The 20,877-nt window shown below is 39.3% G+C and overlaps 1 protein-coding gene across 3 annotated transcripts in view; it reads left to right on the top strand.

Annotated features, from left to right (window-relative positions):
* The window catches only part of PLXNA1 (plexin A1), a 380,392-nt gene that overhangs the window by 169,082 nt on the left and 190,433 nt on the right, over positions 1–20,877 (top strand). The window lies entirely within an intron of this gene.

Genomic DNA, 20,877 nt, shown 5'->3' with positions numbered 1-20,877 from the left:
TGCCTCCAGAAGTTGTGAATGCTTCAACACTGGGAGTTTTTAAGATGTTGGATATCCATTTGTCTGAAGTGGTGTAGAGTTTCCTTTCTAAGCAGGATGTTGGACTAGAAGATCTTTAAGGTCCCTTCCAACTCTGTTATTCTATGTATTTTCTTCAGAAATTGGGCGAATTTTAAAAGGGCTCGTGTATTAATTTTAACAACCACAAACTGGATAATAAAAAGGTAGATGGTTGATTTTCAGTCCTAAACAATGTAGCGCTTTAATAAAAGAATTATTGTATGTATTTTTAGAAAATAATTTTGATTTTGAGACAGGTAACTGATTTTCAATGAAACCAGGAACAGATGATTGAATGGTTGAGAATTTATTGTTTTTTAAATTAACAGCAAGCCTGGGGATTTCTGATCAACTTCTAATTTACTCCACAATTGAATTCGAATCTGCTTTTTTGTAAAGCATGTAAGCAGCATGGATGGACAATGATGAAATTGCTAGTATTTTTTAAGAAAGCAGGCAGCTGGTGTGGTCCTAGTCTGAGCAGACGCTTAAAGTTTAGTAAGCTTGCCTAGTGCGGCAGCCAAGACTCAGTCATGCAGAGTGGACCCATTAATAACATTTACTTTAAATCAGTTTAGATTAACTGATGTCATATCTGTCAGTGAATGTGAGCTGTTAAGAGTTTGTTGCTCTTATGAACATTGATTTTGATTAAGTATCTCCCTGGCTTTTTTTTTTCTTTTTGGCCTTATGCTGCTATAATTAAAGTTCCAATATTTTCTGGCTTGTAGCAATACAAGGTCTGGGACTGAAGTCATGCTTGTATTAATCTTTATTAAATGGGAAATTAGTTTTTTCTCAGAATGGAAGGCAGCAGCTCGTCCTGCCCTATCCCCAAATATATTATTGATGAGATGTAGCTATGAAGCTGATGGGTGAGAGGATTTTGGTGTTCAGTAGTGAATCCACTGCAAATAATGAGAAAGTTGGGATTATTACACAACCCTTTCCAATAAACAGTGGGGAAAGCTGAACTTCTGGGACAGTTTTGTGGGTTAAAAAGGTTCACTCTATGGGCTTGTGGAATTACAAATCAGTTCTGCCAGGCAATGAAATGCCTCCTGAGTCATTTGCTTTTAGATAAATGGAATATTTGGCATTTCCAGAGTCACAGGCTGTCATATTAACAGAAATGTGGATTGTAAGAGGTGAGAAGGGTTGAGTTGTATTTTCAGTTGATGGGGGCCATTGTTGCTCAATAATGCATTTATAAAAAACACTTTTAAGATAGTTCATCCTTCCAAAACATTTTACTTTGGTAAATAAATGAAATACTGTATTTTTCAGAGTATAAGACGCACCAGAGTATAAGACACACCAAGATTTTGAAGAGGTAAATTTAAAAAAAAGGTTTTTGCACCCGGCAGACCTCCAAACCCTCTGTGCACCTCATTTTTTGTGAAAAATGTGGTATGCAGAGAATTTGAGAGGCCTGCAAAGTGCTCCTGGGGGCTTGGGGGGGGGGCAAAAATGAGGAAAAAACAGCCTGTTTTTCACTCACTTTTGCCCTTTCCAGCCTCCAGAAGGACTTTGCAGGCCTCCCAAACCCTCTGCACATCAATTTCAGGAGGCCAAAAATGGCTGTATTTAGTGTATAAGATACACCCAGATTTCCACCCTCTTTTTTGGGGTGCGTTTTATACTCTGAAAAATACGGTAAGTTCCTAAAATGCAAACACATAAAAAGGTTTGATGAATTATACAGAAAACAGTAGCAGCAGAACATCACTGGATAAATAGGATAATAGCATGAACAAATAATCACATATCCAACAATTGAATATTTTTAAAAAATTAATAGAACAGTTTGAGCCTTACAAACATCCGAAAGCAATTAAAACCAGTTTTAGAAAATGTCCAAAAGCCATGAAGTTGGGGGAAAAAACACATTCTCAGAAAGAAAGAGACTATTCAGAGAAAATACCCATCTTTATTATTCATTAAAGCAAACATTCTTGCTTGCTTAACTAAAGAGCAAACTCTGAATGCTAGTTTTTATCTTTAAACAAGAACATTATCCTTGAAGATATTGAGAGTAAATGCTGTAAAGCTGATTCAGTGAATTTGGTTTATTTATCTTTACAGAGCGCCAAGAGTTGCAATTTTGTGTTCTAGATATTCAAGATCACTTCTCAACTTGGTGAGCAGCTGGCTTGTTCCTTTTCAACACTTTCCTCTTCTAGGCAACTCTGTGGCAAAATCTATTTCCAGCTGTGTCAATAAATTATTTATTTAGAATGAGTGTTACTTTTCAAAGTCTTCCTTGATTTGGAGGATCCTTGCCTGGGACTACAACGAAACCCTTGCTGTATAGGACCTATAGTCAATTGAGGGTAATCACTGGTTGCAGAAAGCATCTATTTGAAAGTAAAAATACTGCTTAATGGTTTTGAAAAGGAACAAATATCCTTTAGAATAACTCTTGAGACAGACTTCTTAGTCATAGAAACTTTTATCAAGAGTTAGGAGATCTACAAACCTCTGTATAAATATCTTGAAACTCTGCATTTATAATGCTGCAGAAGGTTAGTACAGGTAGCCCTCGACTCATGACCACGATTGAGTCCAAAATTTCTGTTGTTAAGTGAGACATTTGTTAAGTGAGCTTTGCCCCATTTTACAACTTTTTTTGCTTCAGTTATTAAGTGAATCACTGCAGTTGATAAGTTGGTAACCAGGTTGCTAAGTAAATCTGGTTTCCCCATTGTCTTTGCTTGCCCGAAGGTTACAAAAAGTGATCACATGACTGACTATGGGACACAGCAATGGCCATCAATATGAACGTGCCAAGCATCTGAATTTTGATCACATGATAATGGGGCTGCTGCAAATGGTTGTAACTGTTATAAGTCACCTTTTCCAGTGCCATTGTAACTTTGAATGGTCACTAAATGAACTGTTGTAAGTCGAGGACCACCTGTACACCATATAACTCAGCACTGGTAAGTGTCTCTTGGGCTGTGTGGAAATCTCAGGTCCTTTCCCCAAAGTTGCTTCTTTTCAAAAGAAGACTTAGTCTTTTTTTTTTTTTTAATTCGCTTCTTATCCAAGAAACTTTTTCTTTCCTGAAGTGAAGAAGTTTCTTGGTTGAGAAGTGGAATTTTCAAAGAAAATAACCAAAGCCTTCAAAATGTCTTTTTAAAAGCACCTTTGGGATAGCCATGACCTGGATGATTGAGGCTCTCCAGAGACTTCAGCTCCATTTGTTCTACTGTGATTTGACAGATTACTGCTAGACATTGAAGATAGGAAAAATTTCCTGACTTCTGTGGCTGGTTCAGAATGATCTGAGTAATTTCAGGTCCTACTTACTGATTCTCTTCAATATGTAAGTATTTGGAACTCCCAGTGTCAAGAAACCTTAAAACACAAAGAAGCCAAATTCTTTTATTTGACTAAAGAATGTTGCAACCCCTCCCCCCCCAACAATGTTGCTTTGGAATGTGGCACTTACCTACTTCTAAACAATAAAAGTTCAAGATGCCTTAAAAAATTTTAAAAACTAATCTATTAATAAAGCTTAAGCGCAGAGTTTATTTTACACTGCTGTGGTATTTATACGCTAACCTCTTTATAGAATTATAAATTTATTATTTGCAATAAACACATTGAGTAAATATTAGCTGCTTTTTCAATCATAATTACAAAACCACATAATGTTGGTCTTTAAATTGAATTTTTTGGATGGGCAGTGCTTCCAACGCTACTTTTCAAGGATGTGGGAAGTGGTTCCCTATCTCTAAAATAGAATTGTTGGGATTAGAGTCCAGGTTACACAGAGAGATGTTTCTGTATCCATTGCTTTTCAGATCTATTCAAGCCACAAGTTCCCTATCCTAGCAGTGGCATGTGGCTAAGCAGTGATAGCTGAAATTTCTTATTAAATGCCTCCTGCTGTTGTATGAATACTCAGTCTCTGTTCTGCCTGCTTTATCTTGAATGCTGTGTCTGAACCTACTGCGTTTCGGGAGAAGCAATGTAATAGGGTGATTCTGTTGTGAATTGGATTGAGGAGTGCCTAAATGCTGAAATAAACCATGTGGGGTGTTGGGAGTCCAGTGAGGAACAGAGGGTAACCGAAGGTAGACTTGGCTGTGATCAAATGTTATAATGCAATTCTGGCTATCTTTGTGAGTTGAGATAGGAGCCAGAAATGATTTCATTGGTTGCATGTATGACGTCTTTTTCCTGGTCTGCTTTTTGGCAATAGTGTTTTACTTTAACATTTATACCTGTTCTAAATCAGTGGCAACAACCACTTTGTCTGTGTGCATCAAACTGGAAGTGGGGAAAAGCAACTGATGGTGTGAAATGTTGCAAGTTTCACTTTATCTTCTGCCTCCCTGCAGAAATATTTCTGGAATGGACTCTCCTCATATCTTCCAGCAGATGTCACCCCAGAGCATTGCACTGGAACTTGAAGGACAAATGGGAAAGGGGGGAAAAAAGGGGGGGATGGGCTTTGAAAGGCAGTACCATAAATAAGCTGTTCTTTTTGCACTGTTCCTTAGCACCCCATGAGCCCTGTAGAACTGGAAAGGGCTCCCCTGAAAAGGTTGCAAAGTGTGTTTTTAGCAGATAAGTCTCTGCCTTTGAAGTATGGCAGCAGACTAAAGCGCCCCAGTCTTGTTGTTGCTGCCAGCCACTGCGAATTAATCACAGCCACATACAGATAAGAGTACAAAGCATCACAGAGCATTGTGCCAGAGAGAGGAGGGGGAAGGAAGCAGGCAAGAATGAGAAATAGGGAAGGACGGATCCACAGTGGGAAGGTCAAGAGTTTTGCAGATATACAGCAGTTGCAATTCCAATTTGCATTCCTCTGGTGCTTTGAAACATTGACAAACTACCCTGTCCTTTTTTTTTTTTTGCTTTACTACTATGTGCATTTAATTGAGGTAGTTTTTAGTCTGTGTAATATTCAACCTAGTTCTTTCATCTTTTTCACTTTGCTTTGATCTTTGACTCTTCAATTATTCTTAATATGATTTTATTAATTAAGTGCTTCATGTCTACCTGAGAAAAGGACAGAGTTGTGAGCTATTGATGAATGGGTTAAAAGTTAAAAGTCTTCTTTGGGTTGAGCTCATCTGGTAATTTTTTCATGAAGGTTTCTGTGCAATTTTGGCAACAATCTAAAAAAGTGTTTTTGCCATTGCCTCTTTCCAAGCTGTTTTGTTTTGTTTTTAGTCTACAATCCCTGTAATCTCCTTTACTCTCCCATTCACATACCAACCAAACCTTATTCTTCTTAACCTTTGAGCATAGACCAAGTGCTGCTATGTACTGGGACAGCTGAATGGATTAGAATGATCCGATCTCCTATGAAGATGTTAGATGAAGTAGAACAGCCTGGAACTTTAGATCCAAAAACCAAGATCAACAAAGACTAACTAACCCTAAATGCCCATTTGAGACATGCCAACATCAGTACTGAAGAAGCATTTTTTTTAAAAAAAATCCACATTGGTAGCATGAATTTTTTAAAAAAATCCTCAGTAGTATAAGAGATTTCTGAGAACCGTCATTAAAATCATGCAAATTAATTCCCTTATATTTATTTAGAATTTCACACTTTTGACACATTTCTCAATATGTTTTCTTTCTTCAGAGCAGAAATTATGCTTATGATTAGGCTATTTGTCTGCGGAAGATCCGGGTAGCATATTAATGGTTATACAGTGAACATCTTTATTGAAAGACTATTGAATCTACCACAATAGACATTTTTTTTTGTGGGGGGGGAATGCCAAGAAAAGCAACCACCTGATCACCTTTTCTAAAACGATATAGGAATTTTGCAATATGGGTAGCAACAGTATACAGTAATAATAGGGATAAGGGATATAAATCTCTTCTAAAATAAAATAATTGATCTTTGCAACTTTAAGTTGTATGCAGAAGCCCATTTGGTGTAGTGAAGCACCGTTTAAGGTGCTGACCTAGAAACCAGGAGACTTGGAGTTCTGATCCCGCCTTAGGCATGAAAGTCAACTGGGTGACTTTGGGCCATTCACTCTGTCTCAACCCAACTCATCTCACAGTGTTGTTGTTGGAGGAGTATTAAGTATGTTCAGTGCCTTGAATTACTTCTAAAGTAATAAAGGTGTGATACAATACAATACAATACAATACAATAAAACATCAACATCATCAACATTGTGGGAAGAAGGGCAAGTCCTCTTCATCTTGGAAGATGTATGACAATATTGATCAGTGACCTCACTTGACCTATCCATTACCTGGGGACATATGAGTGATAAGCCACAGATTTACTGAGGAAAATTTGCATTTTAATCATGAGCTATTAATTTTGAGTGCAATAGAGAAGCCATGAATTTTGGGTACAAAGTTATCATGCGTCCCCGTTTATACATATTTACAAACTTGTTCTGCATAGATGATCAAAATAGATGCAGGAATAAAAGGATATTTTTAGAAAAGTGGTTACACATAGCAATTTTTTTGTTGAAGCGTCTAAAACTCATGGGAATAACTTATCTGAAGTTGAGAAAAATAACTTGGGCTGTATTAAAATCAAAAGAGTGTAATTTCAGTACATCCACTGTAAAGCAGGAAAACAAACCTATATAATGACTCCCAATTTCCAACTTGCTTATTCACAATCCAGCTCTAAGCTGGCGACAGAATACAAAAATACTAGTAAAATAATATCCCTGACTGCTTCTCTTCCTTCTGCCTAATTGCTTCCCATTGTGCTGTTTACTGATACTCCCAAATTATTCCTGCTGATTCTCCAAAGTTTTTTCAAACAGTAAATTCCATATTCTTTTTTATTCTCCTTATTTGTTACATAGCTTTCCTTGCCAACTCTGTTATGCACTATCTTCTCTCATATATTTTATCAGGAGAGAAAGAAATTCCACAAAAGCAATTGCATATATCTGAAGTATAGTATTACCCAGACACCAGACATCTTTAGGTCTTATTTTCCTCCAGATATTTACAGAGTCTTCTGAAATCCTACATACCCAACGTAAGTTGATAGAACTTTCATTAGTGCTTTGTAACACATGCAATTGCTTGAGGACTTGGTTGTACACCAAGGGCCTTCTGATTAATTTGGGACCAATGGGTGCCATTTATTTTTTTAAAATTATTATAATGTTGGCTTATATGCCACTCCATTTTTGAAGATTCCAAATGACTGACTGACTGATTTATTGTTGCCCATCTCACTCACATGACTCCGAATTGCATACACAATTAAAACACAAAGCTAAGCAATCAACCAACCTAGCTGAAAATAGCTAAGAAGAACATAACATTAAAAAGACACGGGAGAGTGTGCTCTAAATATGTACACAATCTAGACATTTAATGGAATTAACACTTTCATGAGATCTACAGACCAAATGGCGAAACCACGTTTTTGAGGATCTTCTAGGAGAGGGCTGTCAAACTCGTGGCTCATGGGCTGGATGCATCATGTGCTCATCATGCTCACGTCTGGTTTAGCAAAGGGGGAAAAAGTTCAAATATGTCACATGACACTGCTGTGATGATGTGAGTTTGACACCCCTGTTCTAGGAGGTCAGTGTTGTTGAGGCCAGTCTCTGGGGGAATTAGGCCAGGGTTGTGCCTCTTCAGTGAGGACGTAACAGTGTTCCTGTCCCCACACCCATAAATCCATCACATGGTCCAATCTTCTTCGGCCACCCTGGCATTTCCACCCATCTAGTTCCGGTCAGATGCAGAGGTGCAGAGACAAAGAATGATCTTGATTTCTAGAAAGGAATGACAACAACACATTCTACAATTCTACTCCTTACTATTCCTCCCTCCCAATTGCCCACTAATGAAACAGAAAGAGAGAGAAAGTGTGGCAGGCCAAAGATTCTAAAAAGAATATAACTGCAGGCCTGACAGTTCCATGTGCCTTGGCATATAGTCATGCCAGCCACATGATCATGGAAGCATGTTCAGAAAGCCCTGGTTCCCTCCGAAGGGAAATTTAGATGAGCATTAGCCTCTGGAGATGGACACAATTGGATAGGGGAAACTTTCCCCTTTTAAATCTAGGCTATTCCAAAGGCATGGGAAATCATTATAAAGACTGGAGTACTAATTCATTATAGATGGCAGTTCCTTTAATTTGAGATGCTCAGCAGGCCCTCTCTACTAGAACCTACCTGACGAGCAGATTCAACTTTGAAAAAGTAATCTCAGGAGATACCTGACTCTCAAGTCATACAGGATTTTAACCAATACCTTGAATTTCATTCAAAGCTAAGTGGGAACAAGTTTACATAGTTCTTCACAGTAGTACCCTGTTTTCCCCAAAATAAGACCTCCCTGGATAATAAGCCCAATCAGGCTTTTGAATGCATGTGATAAAATATGCCCTCCCCCAAAATATTGCAGCACAGCAGCACCCATGAGGTGACCACGCTTGCTGCCTCCTGCACCTCAAAAATAATAAGACATCCCCAAAAATAAGGCCAGGTGCTTATTTCGGGGATCAAAAGAAAATAAGACCCTGTCTTATTTTCAGGGAAACATGGTACTGATATATAGTAGTATTACATAAAGAGAATCTAGATATTCCCACAGTTATTTAGGCTGTTGCATGCCGAACCAGCTGAAGCTATTGAATGATCTTCAAGGACAGTCCTATGGAGAGCAAATTGGAATAATCCAGCTGTAGAGTGACAGTGGCATGAATGACCAAGAGCAAATTATTCTGTACCAGAAATGACTGCAATTGGCACAAAAAATGTACTGTAATTGCATGAAAGCTCTTCTGGCTGCTATTCAGTCAGAATCAAGAAGAACCATCAGATAGTGAGCCAGCTCCATCTTACAGAGTGCAGTATGTCAAAAATTATGGAAATACTTGGCCTCTCCACAGCCACTCTGTCTTGCTGAGATTCAGTCTATGCCTGCTTTGCCCATCCATGTCCCAACAGCTTCCTTGCACTAACACTGGGTCATCTACTTTCTGTTTGGCCCAGGGTGGAGATAAATAATTGATGATGCATCATCCCACACTAGCAGATGACTTTCCCCAGCTATTTCATTTAGATGTTATTTGGCGGGAGAGAGAGACAAATTCTGTGACATTCCGTAATGGGATTTAATGTCTCCTTTTCACTGCCACTGAATAAAACTTAACTCGGGAAGAGCACCACAAAATAATGTCTATCACTTGAAGCCAGCCTACCGTATATTAAGACTGACTGAATTGAAAACTGCTGAGAGATCAAATTAAGACCAAGAGAGTAGCATTCCCCTATCCTCTACTATCCTAGGCTTCCAGAGGTCACCAACAGGAGCTTTTTGAAACCATCAGTGTGATTTCAGTCCCACAGCCAGGCCAGAATTTTGATCTCAACAAGGCCAGATAATGTGTTTCAACCAGGACTCTCAATAGCTGAAGTTTAATGATTTTTTAATCAACCTTCTCTGAAACAATGATGTCAAGAGCTTCTGAAGATTATTACTTCCCTGGCTGCTTTTACTATGAGATTTAGATAGGATTAGTGCATGGAGACTGTGAACGTCCTCAGGATCAATAGATTCAGACCCATCCTAGATAAACATGTATGATGAGGCTGTTGAATGTTCCCAATGACATTTAACTCTGAGCTGATATGAGTGATTTTGTCCTGAAGGAGCTTGGGTGAATTCATTGCTGTGGCCCTGCCAGCAGATAGTTTTTTGACTTGGCTTTTCATGATGGGGGTTGATTACTATGGCCTCTTCCTCTAAATTTATCATTCCCCATGGAATGATAAATGGGGGACAGTGGGACTCCTTCCCTCCCTCCCTCTAAGCTGCTGTCTATTTTCATGACCTAAACAGTCTATTTTCCATGCTGAAAGTAACAGGAAAATTATGTTTGTAGGAATGATTTGCACAGCAAGTGAGCAAAGTTAGTTACTTGTGGTGTCAAAGTGATCCCTTAGCACATGTGTTCTGTGTGTGCTTAGATGAACCACATGCTACCCAGTCCTCTTTGTCTCTCTTTTAAAGACTGGTTCCTTTTATAAACATGAAACTAGAATTTTCTTCCTGATTTCAGCTGTAATACAGCTGACAAAGTGACTGTTCAGGTTTAGGCTACAGTTAAGGTTTTAAGAAACCACTGAGGATTCTCATAAATTGTTCCTTAAGGCAACTGAGATGATATTTGTAAGAAAGCAACTTTTATCTTCCAGCAAAAAGACCTGTCTTATTCAAAGCAGTATCTGCATCTTTTTTCCTCCAAGTTCTTTCCTTGTTTTATTTTTCTCTTTTTCAGTGCTATTTTTGGCTTTGCTGTAATGATGAAATCTTATTATACTAAAGGATGTGTCAAGATATGGATTGAAGTATTTTAACATTTGACCCCTACAGATCACTAGACCAGAAGTGGTATTAACAGGCAGTCACATTGCATTTGCATATTTCCTATTTTGTGCTGCCACATTCTGGATCAACTGCAGCTTCCAAATGATCTTCAAGAATTGCCCCATATAGAGCATGTCATAATAGTCCACATACAAACTGAACAAATCATGGCTGATTGTAAAGAACATATTCAGGAATAGATGGAATTAGCTCACAAGATGAATCTGTTTAAAGACTTGGCTGCCAATTGCTGCTTGAGCAGGAGCTGCAAGTCAGAAAGAATCCCAAATTTTGCCCCAGTTCCAAATGGAGCAGTGCAACTCCATTTGGGATAAAAAATGGAAAACTTGCAAATTTGAATAATCCAAATATTCACATCTACTTGGTGTTGCCAGAGTTCAGCCTAATCCTGTTCTTTAAGAGTCTTCAGCCACTAGGCTTAAGAGTTGACAGCATCACTTGGTTGATCCATGAGATGTACTCAGTTGTACATCTCATGGATGAGAGCAGTGGTGGGTTTCAAAAATTGTGGAACCTACTCTGTGGGTGCGGCCTCCTTTGTGGGAGTGGCTTGCCGCCCATGTGACCTGGTTGGAGTGGCTTGCCGGCCATGTGTTTTCTCTCCCTCTCCCTCTCTCTCTCTCTCTCTCTCCTTCCTTTTGTCTCTCTGTCCCCTTTTTCTTTTTTTCTTTCATCTCTCTCTCAATCTTTTTCTTTCTTTTTTTCTTTTTTTCTTTCTTCCTTTTTTTCTCTTTCTCTTTCTCTCTCTGTGTGAGTCTGTCTGTATGTGTGTGTGTGTCAGTGATGGGTTTAAAATTTTTTTGGAACCTCTTCTGTAGGTGTGGCCTGCTTTCTGGGTCCACTGGTGGAACCTCTTCTAACCGGTTCGGTAGATTTGACGAACCAGTTCTACCGAACTGGTGCGAACTGGTAGGAACCCACCTCTGGATGAGAGGTACAACTGAGTAATATGCAGCTAGATATAATTGGTATACCTGACCTCATATCGATAGATGACCTCATCTAGCAGCTTCATGTAGATGTTAAACAGGTGAGCTGTCAGCTGTACTCTAAGCCAAGGAAACACAATAAATTGAACTATTTCTACTTTATTGTAAGGCTATATGAATAGAATCTTGCAAATCTAAAAGTACAAGCTTCCTGTTGCCACTTTTAACTTTTTAGAGATCAAAGCAGGCCATATTGATTTACGTTTGCCACCTCAACCACATATCATCAACAAACACAATCAATACTTCCTCAATACTCTGGCCCGTTCTGAAGTTTACATCACTGGAAAAGGTCTTTTGAAATGCTTCTAAATTTTGACCTTAAAAAGGAATGATGGGGGCTGGATGTAAATTATCTTAAAGTGTTGGGTGAATGGGCATAAGATAGTCCATTATAATTCTATAATCCAAAAGAAGAATTTCACTTATAAACTTTAAACACTATTAAGTTGTATTACCTAATTTTGGGTTGCTTTTATTGGATACATACTTTTACATACTGACACCTGAAATTGTACTGCCAGTTCCTTTCTTGCTCTGGTATTGCTGATTTGTGGAGTTAGATATGATAAAGAATTCTTGTTTATATATCTGTACATTCTTATGTTATTTCCTATTGTGTCTTCCTACTGTTTTTTTTTTAATTCCATGAATAGATTATATGATAAATTTCATTCTGAAAATATCAGTACTATGACTCACTTACCCAAAGCCGATGAAGCAGGAACAGAACTGTCAATGAGAAATTAGAGCAATTATGATTATTTGAGTAGTTAACATATCAGATTAGGAGAAAGGTTATTAATAAAGAGCTTTTTCTTATTTTTAATGGGTTTTTTTTGGTGGTGGTGAGGAAAAAGTAAATGTTTATTTCTATAGGTAGAATGGGGAACTGATCATCAGAGGGAATGGCAGTAGATATATTGGATTTAAAAACCTAGATTCCATGTGTCAAGCAGGCTACGTTACTGCCTACCGAGAGAAAATATATGGGATATATGAGTCTGGAAGAAAAGGTTTCACTCACTATATAGCCGCTGTGAGCAGATCATGGTTGTCAAACTCGCCATATCATGTTGCAGTCATGTGACGTTTCACAACGTTTTCCCCTTTCACAGAGCTGGAGTGGGTGTGGCTTGTGCTTGACACATCTGGCCCATGTGCCCCCAGTTTAACACCCCTAAGGTAGATGCATTTGGGTCCTGGAATGTAGATTGGGCTTTGTTTTTCAGTCTCATAATACTTGACTTGGAGATGTAAATATTCATTTGATATTAGGCTATTGGATGCTGTTTCTCTTGCCTCTTTGTTTTCTTCAACTTCTGAGTACCTGGGCTGTCACAAGCTTCACATGAAAATAATTATTTGGAACAGAGTGAAACTAATTATTCAGAACAGGATCTTTCTCATTAATTTGGTTCTCTAAACAATCTAAGGTGCTGCAAGAAAAAAAAATTATTTGACAGCACAGTTGCTACTTTTAGTTTCTTGAGAAGAGGTTTGACTCTCAGAGTTGTGGCTAATAGTTTTTGAATATATGCTTCAAGACAAATCCAGATCTTCAATAATGTAGCTTTCTTATGTTGGATTGTGGCCAAATATAGTATAAGGTAGGCAGAAATATAGAGGGACGCGGTGGCTCAGGAGCTAAGATACTGAGCTTGTCGATCAGAAAGGTGAGCTCCCGTTACTTGTCTCAGCTTCTGTCAACCTAGCAGTTTGAAAGCATGTAAAAATACAAGTAGAAAAATAGGAACCACCTTTGGTGGGAAGGTAACATTGTTCCATGCGCCTTCGGCATTTAGTCATGCCAGCTACATGACCACGGAGATTTCTTTGACAGCTCTGGCTCTTCAGCTTCGGCACCACCCCCTAGAGTCTGGAACGACTAGCACATTTGTGCAAGGGGAACCTTTACCTTTAGGCAGAAGTATAGATTCAATTCGATGGCATAATTAAACTTTACAGCCTTTACTAATTACAAAAGATGGTAGTCAGATGCTGAAAATTCTGGGAAATGTAGTCTCAATAGATATGAAGAGCATAGTTTTGAGAATTAGTTATATAACTGCCTCTTCTGCATCAGTTTCAACATTACACACAAGACAACTTGTATGTATGTGTAGTCCTTCACTTACAACCACAATTGGGTCCAGAATTTATGTTGCAAAGCAGGGTGGCTGTTAAGTAAGTCCCACCTGATTTTACTACCTCCCCCCCAGGATTGTTAAATGAATCTCAGCAGTTGTTAAATAGCAATAGCAATAGCAGTTAGACTTCTATACCGCTTCATAGGGCTTTCAGCCCTCTCTAAGCGGTTTACAGAGTCAGCATATTGCCCCCACAGTCTGGGTCCTCATTTCACCCACCTCGGAAGGATGGAAGGCTGAGTCAACCTTGAGCCGGTGAGATTAGAACCGCTGAACTGCAGATAACAGTCAGCTGAAGTGGCCTGCAGTACTGCACCCTAACCACTGTGCCACCTCGGCTCTTATAGTTGTGATCTGGTTTCCCCCATTGGCTTTGCTTGTTTGAAGCTGGCTGGGACATGAATGGTGATGTTATGAATCTTCGATGCTGCCACCATTGTAAATAACATGCCAGTTGCCAAGCACTCAAATTTTGATCATATCTGTGGGGATGCTGCAACAGTGGTAAGTGCAATGACAGATCATAACTAACTTTTCAACAGTATTGAAACTTTGGAACGGTCACTAAACACATCGCTGTTAAGTCGAGAACATATCCTGAAGGAAATCCAATTGTGTTCATTGAGGCTTGAATACTATTAACTTGTGTTTTGATTATAACATAAGCCTCTGAGTTGTCTCTTTCTTCCCTTAAAAAAAGGTCGTAATCTATTTCTGTGATGTTAAGCTAGCTCAAGCCAAATACTTTCATAACTATCCTCCCTAATGGAGTTTAGCGTGGCACGTGTAGGATTATCTCACTGTGTCTCCTCAACCGCCCTCTGAGAAAGATTAGATTGAGAAAGTGCCTAAATTAAGGTCTCCTCAACTGGCTTCGTGCCTGCTCAGATCTCTTACTGCAAATATTACACACTATTTATTGTATCCCGCTGTCTCTGATGCCTGCCTCAATGAAGCAGCGACAATTGAATTAATGTTTTCCCATTTGGTGCCCTGTTTCCCCCCCCCTCTTTAGGATCATGTCACATCAATAGTAGTTTGATATAAATTTTAGAATTATCACTGATAGTGAAAAGTTACTACTGGAATTGCTACGACACCACTGATTGATTTTAAAACTAGACTAGGAATATATTGATTGAATTGGGAATATGGCCCTTAAAAGGACTGAAAAGGTGTATTTGTCACAGGAATTCAGCCTATGGGAAACTGTTGCCATTGCTTGAAATGTTCATGGGATGCTTCTCAGTTAATTCCTGAAATTGACAAACCTAGAATTACAGTCACATGTAACAGGAAATGTTCGTTTTTACACACACTCCTCTCTCACATACAGAGTGATTTAGAAACCATTCATCTCCCACAGTATAAGAAAGAGGGTTTTTTCCCCCCGGTTAAACACTGGATTAAATGGCAGTTTGCAGCTTTCAGAATTGCACTGAATTCCTTATCCATTGAAATGAGTGAGAATTAGGCTGTGGCATAAAAGAAATGGGATTGAGATCCCTGCCAGCCATGAATCCAGGAATATCAATCATATTCTAGAGTTCACTACTTGTCAAAAACTTGTACTTCAGCTTTCAAAAATTGGCCCTATTTGTTATATTTGTTATTAGTAGTTTTCATTAGATATAGAAAAGCTCTTAGAAGTTCTGTCACCCTTAGCTTACTTTATATGCATAGGGCATCAGCTGGTGTGGAAAAATAGTCTGGTTGCTTTGATATGCTGTGATTGAGGGATAGCATTCTCCTTGGGGTTTTGTAAAGCTTGGGAATTGCATTTTTGCCCCTTTTTTGCCCTAGGGAGTCTTTTCTGAAGCCTCTGGAGGGCAAAAAAAAAAAAAAAAAAAAAAAAAAAAAAAGCCCAATGCACAAACTGGAAGTTTGGAAACAGACTTCCGGTTTGCATGTTGGACTGTTTTTTGCTCTCCAGATGCCTCAGGGAAGCCCCTGAAGCCTGGCCCAACGGGCAACCCGGAGGTCTGTTCCCCAATTTCTGGTTTGCATGTTGGGCCATTTTTTTGCCCTCCCCAGGCTTCAGGAGGCCAATGGAAATTCGGAAACGAACTTCTGGGTTGCCCATTGGGCCATTTTTCTGAAACAGCCCAATGTTTCCTGAAGCCTGCGGAGGGTTCCTGAAGCCTGCGGAACGTGCTTCCTGGAAGTCCAGGGGCTTCAGTGAGGTCTGTGAGCATGTGCGGAGGGGGGGGGGATTTTGTGCACAATGCATTGCATTATAGGTCAGGGCACACACATGTATGACTCCTCCCCGCAACCCCTGCTTTTGGCATGCCTCGACAAAAAGGTTAGCCAGCACTGACCTAGGAAGTCTTCTAGTCCAGCTCCTGCTCAAGGTCATCCCAGTGAAATGGTTGTCCAGGCTATTTTTGAAAAGCTCCAGTGAAGGACCACCCACAACTCCAGGTGTTATGTCTGAGACTGGGCAAACGCGAGGTGTCAATCATCTCCACCCGATGACAGGATTGGTCGGTCAATGTAGGCAGCGCCTAAGGAAGCTAACGTCATTCTGATTGGTTGACAGTTTGACAGCTCCGATATAAAAGAGCTGTCAAACCGGAGTTTCTCTGTTCTGTTCTGTCATGATTTGGGCTTAGTTGATGTTGAATAAACCTTTACTGTTGAACGGATCGCCTCAGTCAAGTGAATAATATTAGTACATAATACCAGGAGGCAAGCTATTTTACTGATTAATTTGTAAAACTTTATCTTTGACCTAGCTTTAAGAATTAGGAATTGGATAGATCTTTTGGGAAGCTTTAACTGTTTTTGAATTGCCTGTTTTTAATTTTTTTTAAATTTTTATTAATGGATGGATGGACTGTTTCTAACATAAAAGGCTTTGAATGGGAGAAAATCTCAGTATACCCAGAGTAATGTTGATTATAATGCAGGTATTGTAGTAGCTTCAAATACTGGCTTGTTGGTAAAGCTTTAAAGTATTCAAAGAGAAATAATTAACCGGTAGGTGGTTAACAGTTTTTAGTAATGACCTATATTTGCTAAACAGGAGAAAAGAGCCCAGCCTGGAAGATTAATAAAAGAATGTGTTTAAACAGCTTATCTTCTGCCTTTATTTTGCTGTGTGAAACTGGATCATAACTTTTGTTCATTGTTTCAATATCTTCGAATAAACAGCAGAAGTGGGAGTTTTGATTTCCTACCTACAGTATGTAGCATATATGTCTGGTGAAAAATGAAGGTATGTCTGCCTTGCATATTTTCCGTTTAACGGATTGGAATGAGCTAAATGGATTGCAATGATAAGCCGAAGCAAGAAAGAACAAATCCATAGGAAGGGTGGGTGGGGAGATGAGTTGGCAGCAAAGAACTTAAAAGGGAATGTAGAGTATGGTTGGGGGAGAGATCTATATAGGGAGGGAGGATATGGTCATCGGATCCAGCTATGGAGTGAGGGAAGTTTCAGGCTAGCAATTTTAGGGGAACGTGTTGGGATGAAGAATTGGCAGCTGCAGACACACATTCCAGGACTCGCTATGTATTAGCTGAGCAGCTGTCAGGCTCTGTGCGAAGGCTTCTCGCAATCACACCTGCATTCCTGGACACCTTCACAATGAGCCCAAGCTCTGTTCACCGTAGGGGGACCAGCCTCTCTATCTCTGCTACTGCCGATCTATCTACTTTCACTCTGGGGCGTCTCTCTTAATCAAATACATTTGTTTTGTAAAACTGACTAAAAATAATCCTGGGCTGGTATGTGCTGGATGTTGGCAGTGAATCAAAGGCTCTGCTCTAATTAAGGCAGGCCCTGGTTTGTTTGTGAGCTGCATATATTTCCATGCTAATCAGCCACACGCCAGGATCCTGCCTTCTAAGGCTCACTTCCTTTGCCTGATTGGAAACTATGCAAATGGACGGAGGGAGTCTATTTATTGCAACCAAAGAATGAGACTGCAACCCATTTTGTGGGGCTTTATTGGAAGGGGTGGGGCAGTGCTTTGGCTGGGGTTGCAAAGATAATGGGTAGGCCAGTGATTCAGTCCAATTATTTACAGTTATACAAAAGGTATCAGTTACTCCTTTGTCATGAAATACTTTTTTAGTCAAACATTCTGCTCAAAGTCATTTAGATTTGTTGACCAAGTATTACTGCAGTTCATAGGGAATAGAATGTAAGAATATAAAACAACACGAATCAAACACAGAGCTTGTCTAGTTGTAGGTTATATTTCTCACAATGTATGCCAACCATATAAGAAATCTACAAAGGGAGCATGATCACAGTATAAAAGAATATTTTGTCTTTGATTGGAGCAACATAAAAGCATTTTGCTAAGTAGCAGTGGTGGGTTGCAGGCAGTACGCCCTGGTACAGGTGTACCGGAGCCTTCCCCACCCATACTCCTTACCTGTCTTTAAACTCTTCGGCACTTCCGTGCATGCACACGGCGCATACAGCGCCTGCGCAATGCTCCTCTGAGCAGCTGGAGCATCGCGGAGGCTCGTGGAGACGTCGCTGGACATGTGTGTGTGCACTGCACGTGTTCATGTGGAGGACGCCGGGCCCCATTGCAACGGGATCAGGAACCCATTACTGCTAAGTAGGCATTATGGGCCACCTCTGCTAAGAATCTGTTCTGTTCCCTTTTAAAACCCCTAAATGAGTAGAGTTCTTGGGGAAGCAGAATTGTTCATTGTACAAAGTAATGCTTTCTTTTGTCTGTTCTGAACTTTTCAACTTTCAACTTTATAACACGACCCCCAGATTCTAGTATGTGAATGAGTGGAGCTACCTCCACACCACTGTGATAGTCTTCAAGTGACCAGCCATTGTGAATGTTTAAGCATGCCACCAATTTTGGGACTGTATACAGTTCAATGGGTCATTTGAATTAGTGCAGGCACCCTTCAACCTACGACGACAATTGTGGTTAACTGAGACATTTGTTAACTGAATTTTGCTCCATTTTGTGACTTTTTTTGCCTCAAGGCATTAAATGAATCATTGCAGTTGTTAAGTTGGTAACGAGGTTGTAAAGAGAATCTGGCTTCCCTATTGATTTTGCTTGCCAGAAAGTCGCAAAAGGGGAATCACATGATCCTAGGACGCTGCAACCGTCATAAATATGAACCAGTTGCCAAGCAACTGAATTTTAAATATGTAACCATGGGGATGCTGCAATGGTTGTAAGTATGAAATACAGTCATAGTTTTTCAGTGGTGTTGTAACTTTGAATGGTCACTAAACAACAAACTGTTGTAACTCGAGGACTACCTGTACATTATCTTTGTCTAGATCAGGGCTGTCAATCCTGCGGCTCACGAGCCAGATATGTCATGCGCTGGCCATGCCCACACCTAGTTTAGCGAAGGAAAAAGTAGCAGTACCACTACTTTTGCCGTGACGACACGAGTTTGACACCCCTGGTCTAGATAGATTGTAGGGCCAAAGGATGATTGAATCCAGATTTCAGGTTATTCCCCATTTTCCCCACAATTCAGGGTTTGCAAGTTGGCTTCTAAGTGTTTTAATTGCAGAAAGAAAAAATACTTTCAGTGCAAATAGATAAAAGAGAAGCATGATGAGCATCTCGATGGCAGCTGAATGAGGAGAATTAGCCTAGTTATATTCAGTCCCTATCATGGATTGAATAGGATCTTATAATGCCTTTTAATGCTGTTATTTCCTCTGTGGTGAAAGCAAATCTTTTTGGATAAGATTTATTGTCACTATTATTAATGGGATTAGAGCATTTGCTATATCCCTGCTGTGCCGGGAACAAATATGCTGATTGACCCTCACTCCTTTTATGAAGTATAACTTCTAATAGAATACGCGGGCCCTTGATTGTAATATCGAAATGATGATGAAATTTGTCTTCATTCTCTTGGCTCTCATTATGCATCCTCTTTGCACAGATGCTTGCATGGGTTGTTAGTGCTTGGGTGCTTCACCTTCCTGATATGCTGGAGAGCATTTCAAGAGCAATGCAACTATTAGGCCATTGAAAAGTTCATTGGGTAAGGGGAGCTGGCTGAAACAAAGCATATATAATTCATCATTTTAAAAAATGAAGATGATTAATTCCAGTAATGATTCCAGCAAATGTAGGAGATGGTAAATGCTGAGAGGTGGTAGATGTGTAATTGCTCTGGCAAAGATGATAAGCAGTAATAACAGGTAAAGGAAGAAGGGTCTGTATCAATGAGAGGTAAATCTTATTGCTGGAAGTGCAATATATCTGAGGCTACCACAAGAGAGGCTGAAGTTCACAAATAGCTACCATTCTTCCTCCATCCCATTCAGCCTGTAGAGGAATTGATAATGGGAAACCTGCCCTAATTAAAGGATTTTTATATTTTCTATATGGTGATGGTCAGTAATGCTCAATATACCTCTTACCGGCACTTTCTCTAGAGATACTAATACACATTATCCAGTAATTGCCTGCTTCATTTTTTCAAATGTATTATTTTAACTGCGGTGCACTCAGAGTTCATAATAATGGCAAGTGGTATACAAATGCATCAAATAAATCTTCAATGGAAAGCAAATGGAAATAATTGTTTTTGTTGTGAAAGGCATAAAAATGACAACTCAGATACATTTACTTAAAAGGGCAGACAAATTATTAACTGACTAAGTGTAATTGATAATTATTTTTTTCTTATTAAAAAAAGCAAAAACAAATAAAAGATTTTTATTTAGGAAAATCTAGCTTTCTTTATTTCACAAGTCTGCTTCTTCCACTGCCAAGTAAAACAAATTCTTGAGGTGGTAGTGTTGGGTAGTCCCATTAACTTTTTCAATTATCAGGCAGTTGGTAGGACAGGAAGCTATGAAGTAGTAATTGAAATAATAAAGACTAAATATATGTTATGTTTAACAATGCTAATTAGGACTAGCAACTCCATCACTAAGCACCATAGTTGTAAAGTGCAACATCACTTAATTGTACTGATTTGTGCTAGTAGGGTGCTTGAGTCACATTTGCTGCTGTTATATGAATTCCATGTCTCTGCAGCATTCCATGGTCACATGATTGCCTTTTGCAATTTCCTGCTGCTTCCTCATTGCTTGTTAAAAGTCAGCAGTGAACATTGCAAATGGTGATCACAGACATTGCAGATATTATAATAGTATGCCAGTTGACATTGCCAAGTGCTGATTGTGATCATATGACTCTGGGAATGCTACAGTGGTTGCAACTACAAGGACTGGTCATTAGTTCCCTTCTTTCAGTGTCATGGTAACTTTGAATAGTTGTGAACTTAGTGTCGTTCAACGAGGACTACCTGTAATTGTAGAATGTGGACCATTGTCT

The sequence above is a fragment of the Thamnophis sirtalis genome, unplaced genomic scaffold (genome assembly GCF_051295495.1).
Source record: "Thamnophis sirtalis isolate CommonGarterSnake01/CBP01778 unplaced genomic scaffold, rThaSir2_p1.2 scaffold_3, whole genome shotgun sequence".
NCBI classification, from domain to species: domain Eukaryota; kingdom Metazoa; phylum Chordata; class Lepidosauria; order Squamata; family Natricidae; genus Thamnophis; species Thamnophis sirtalis.
The sequence above is the reverse complement of the archived record's forward strand: the minus strand, read 5'-3'. Positions and strand labels throughout refer to the sequence as shown.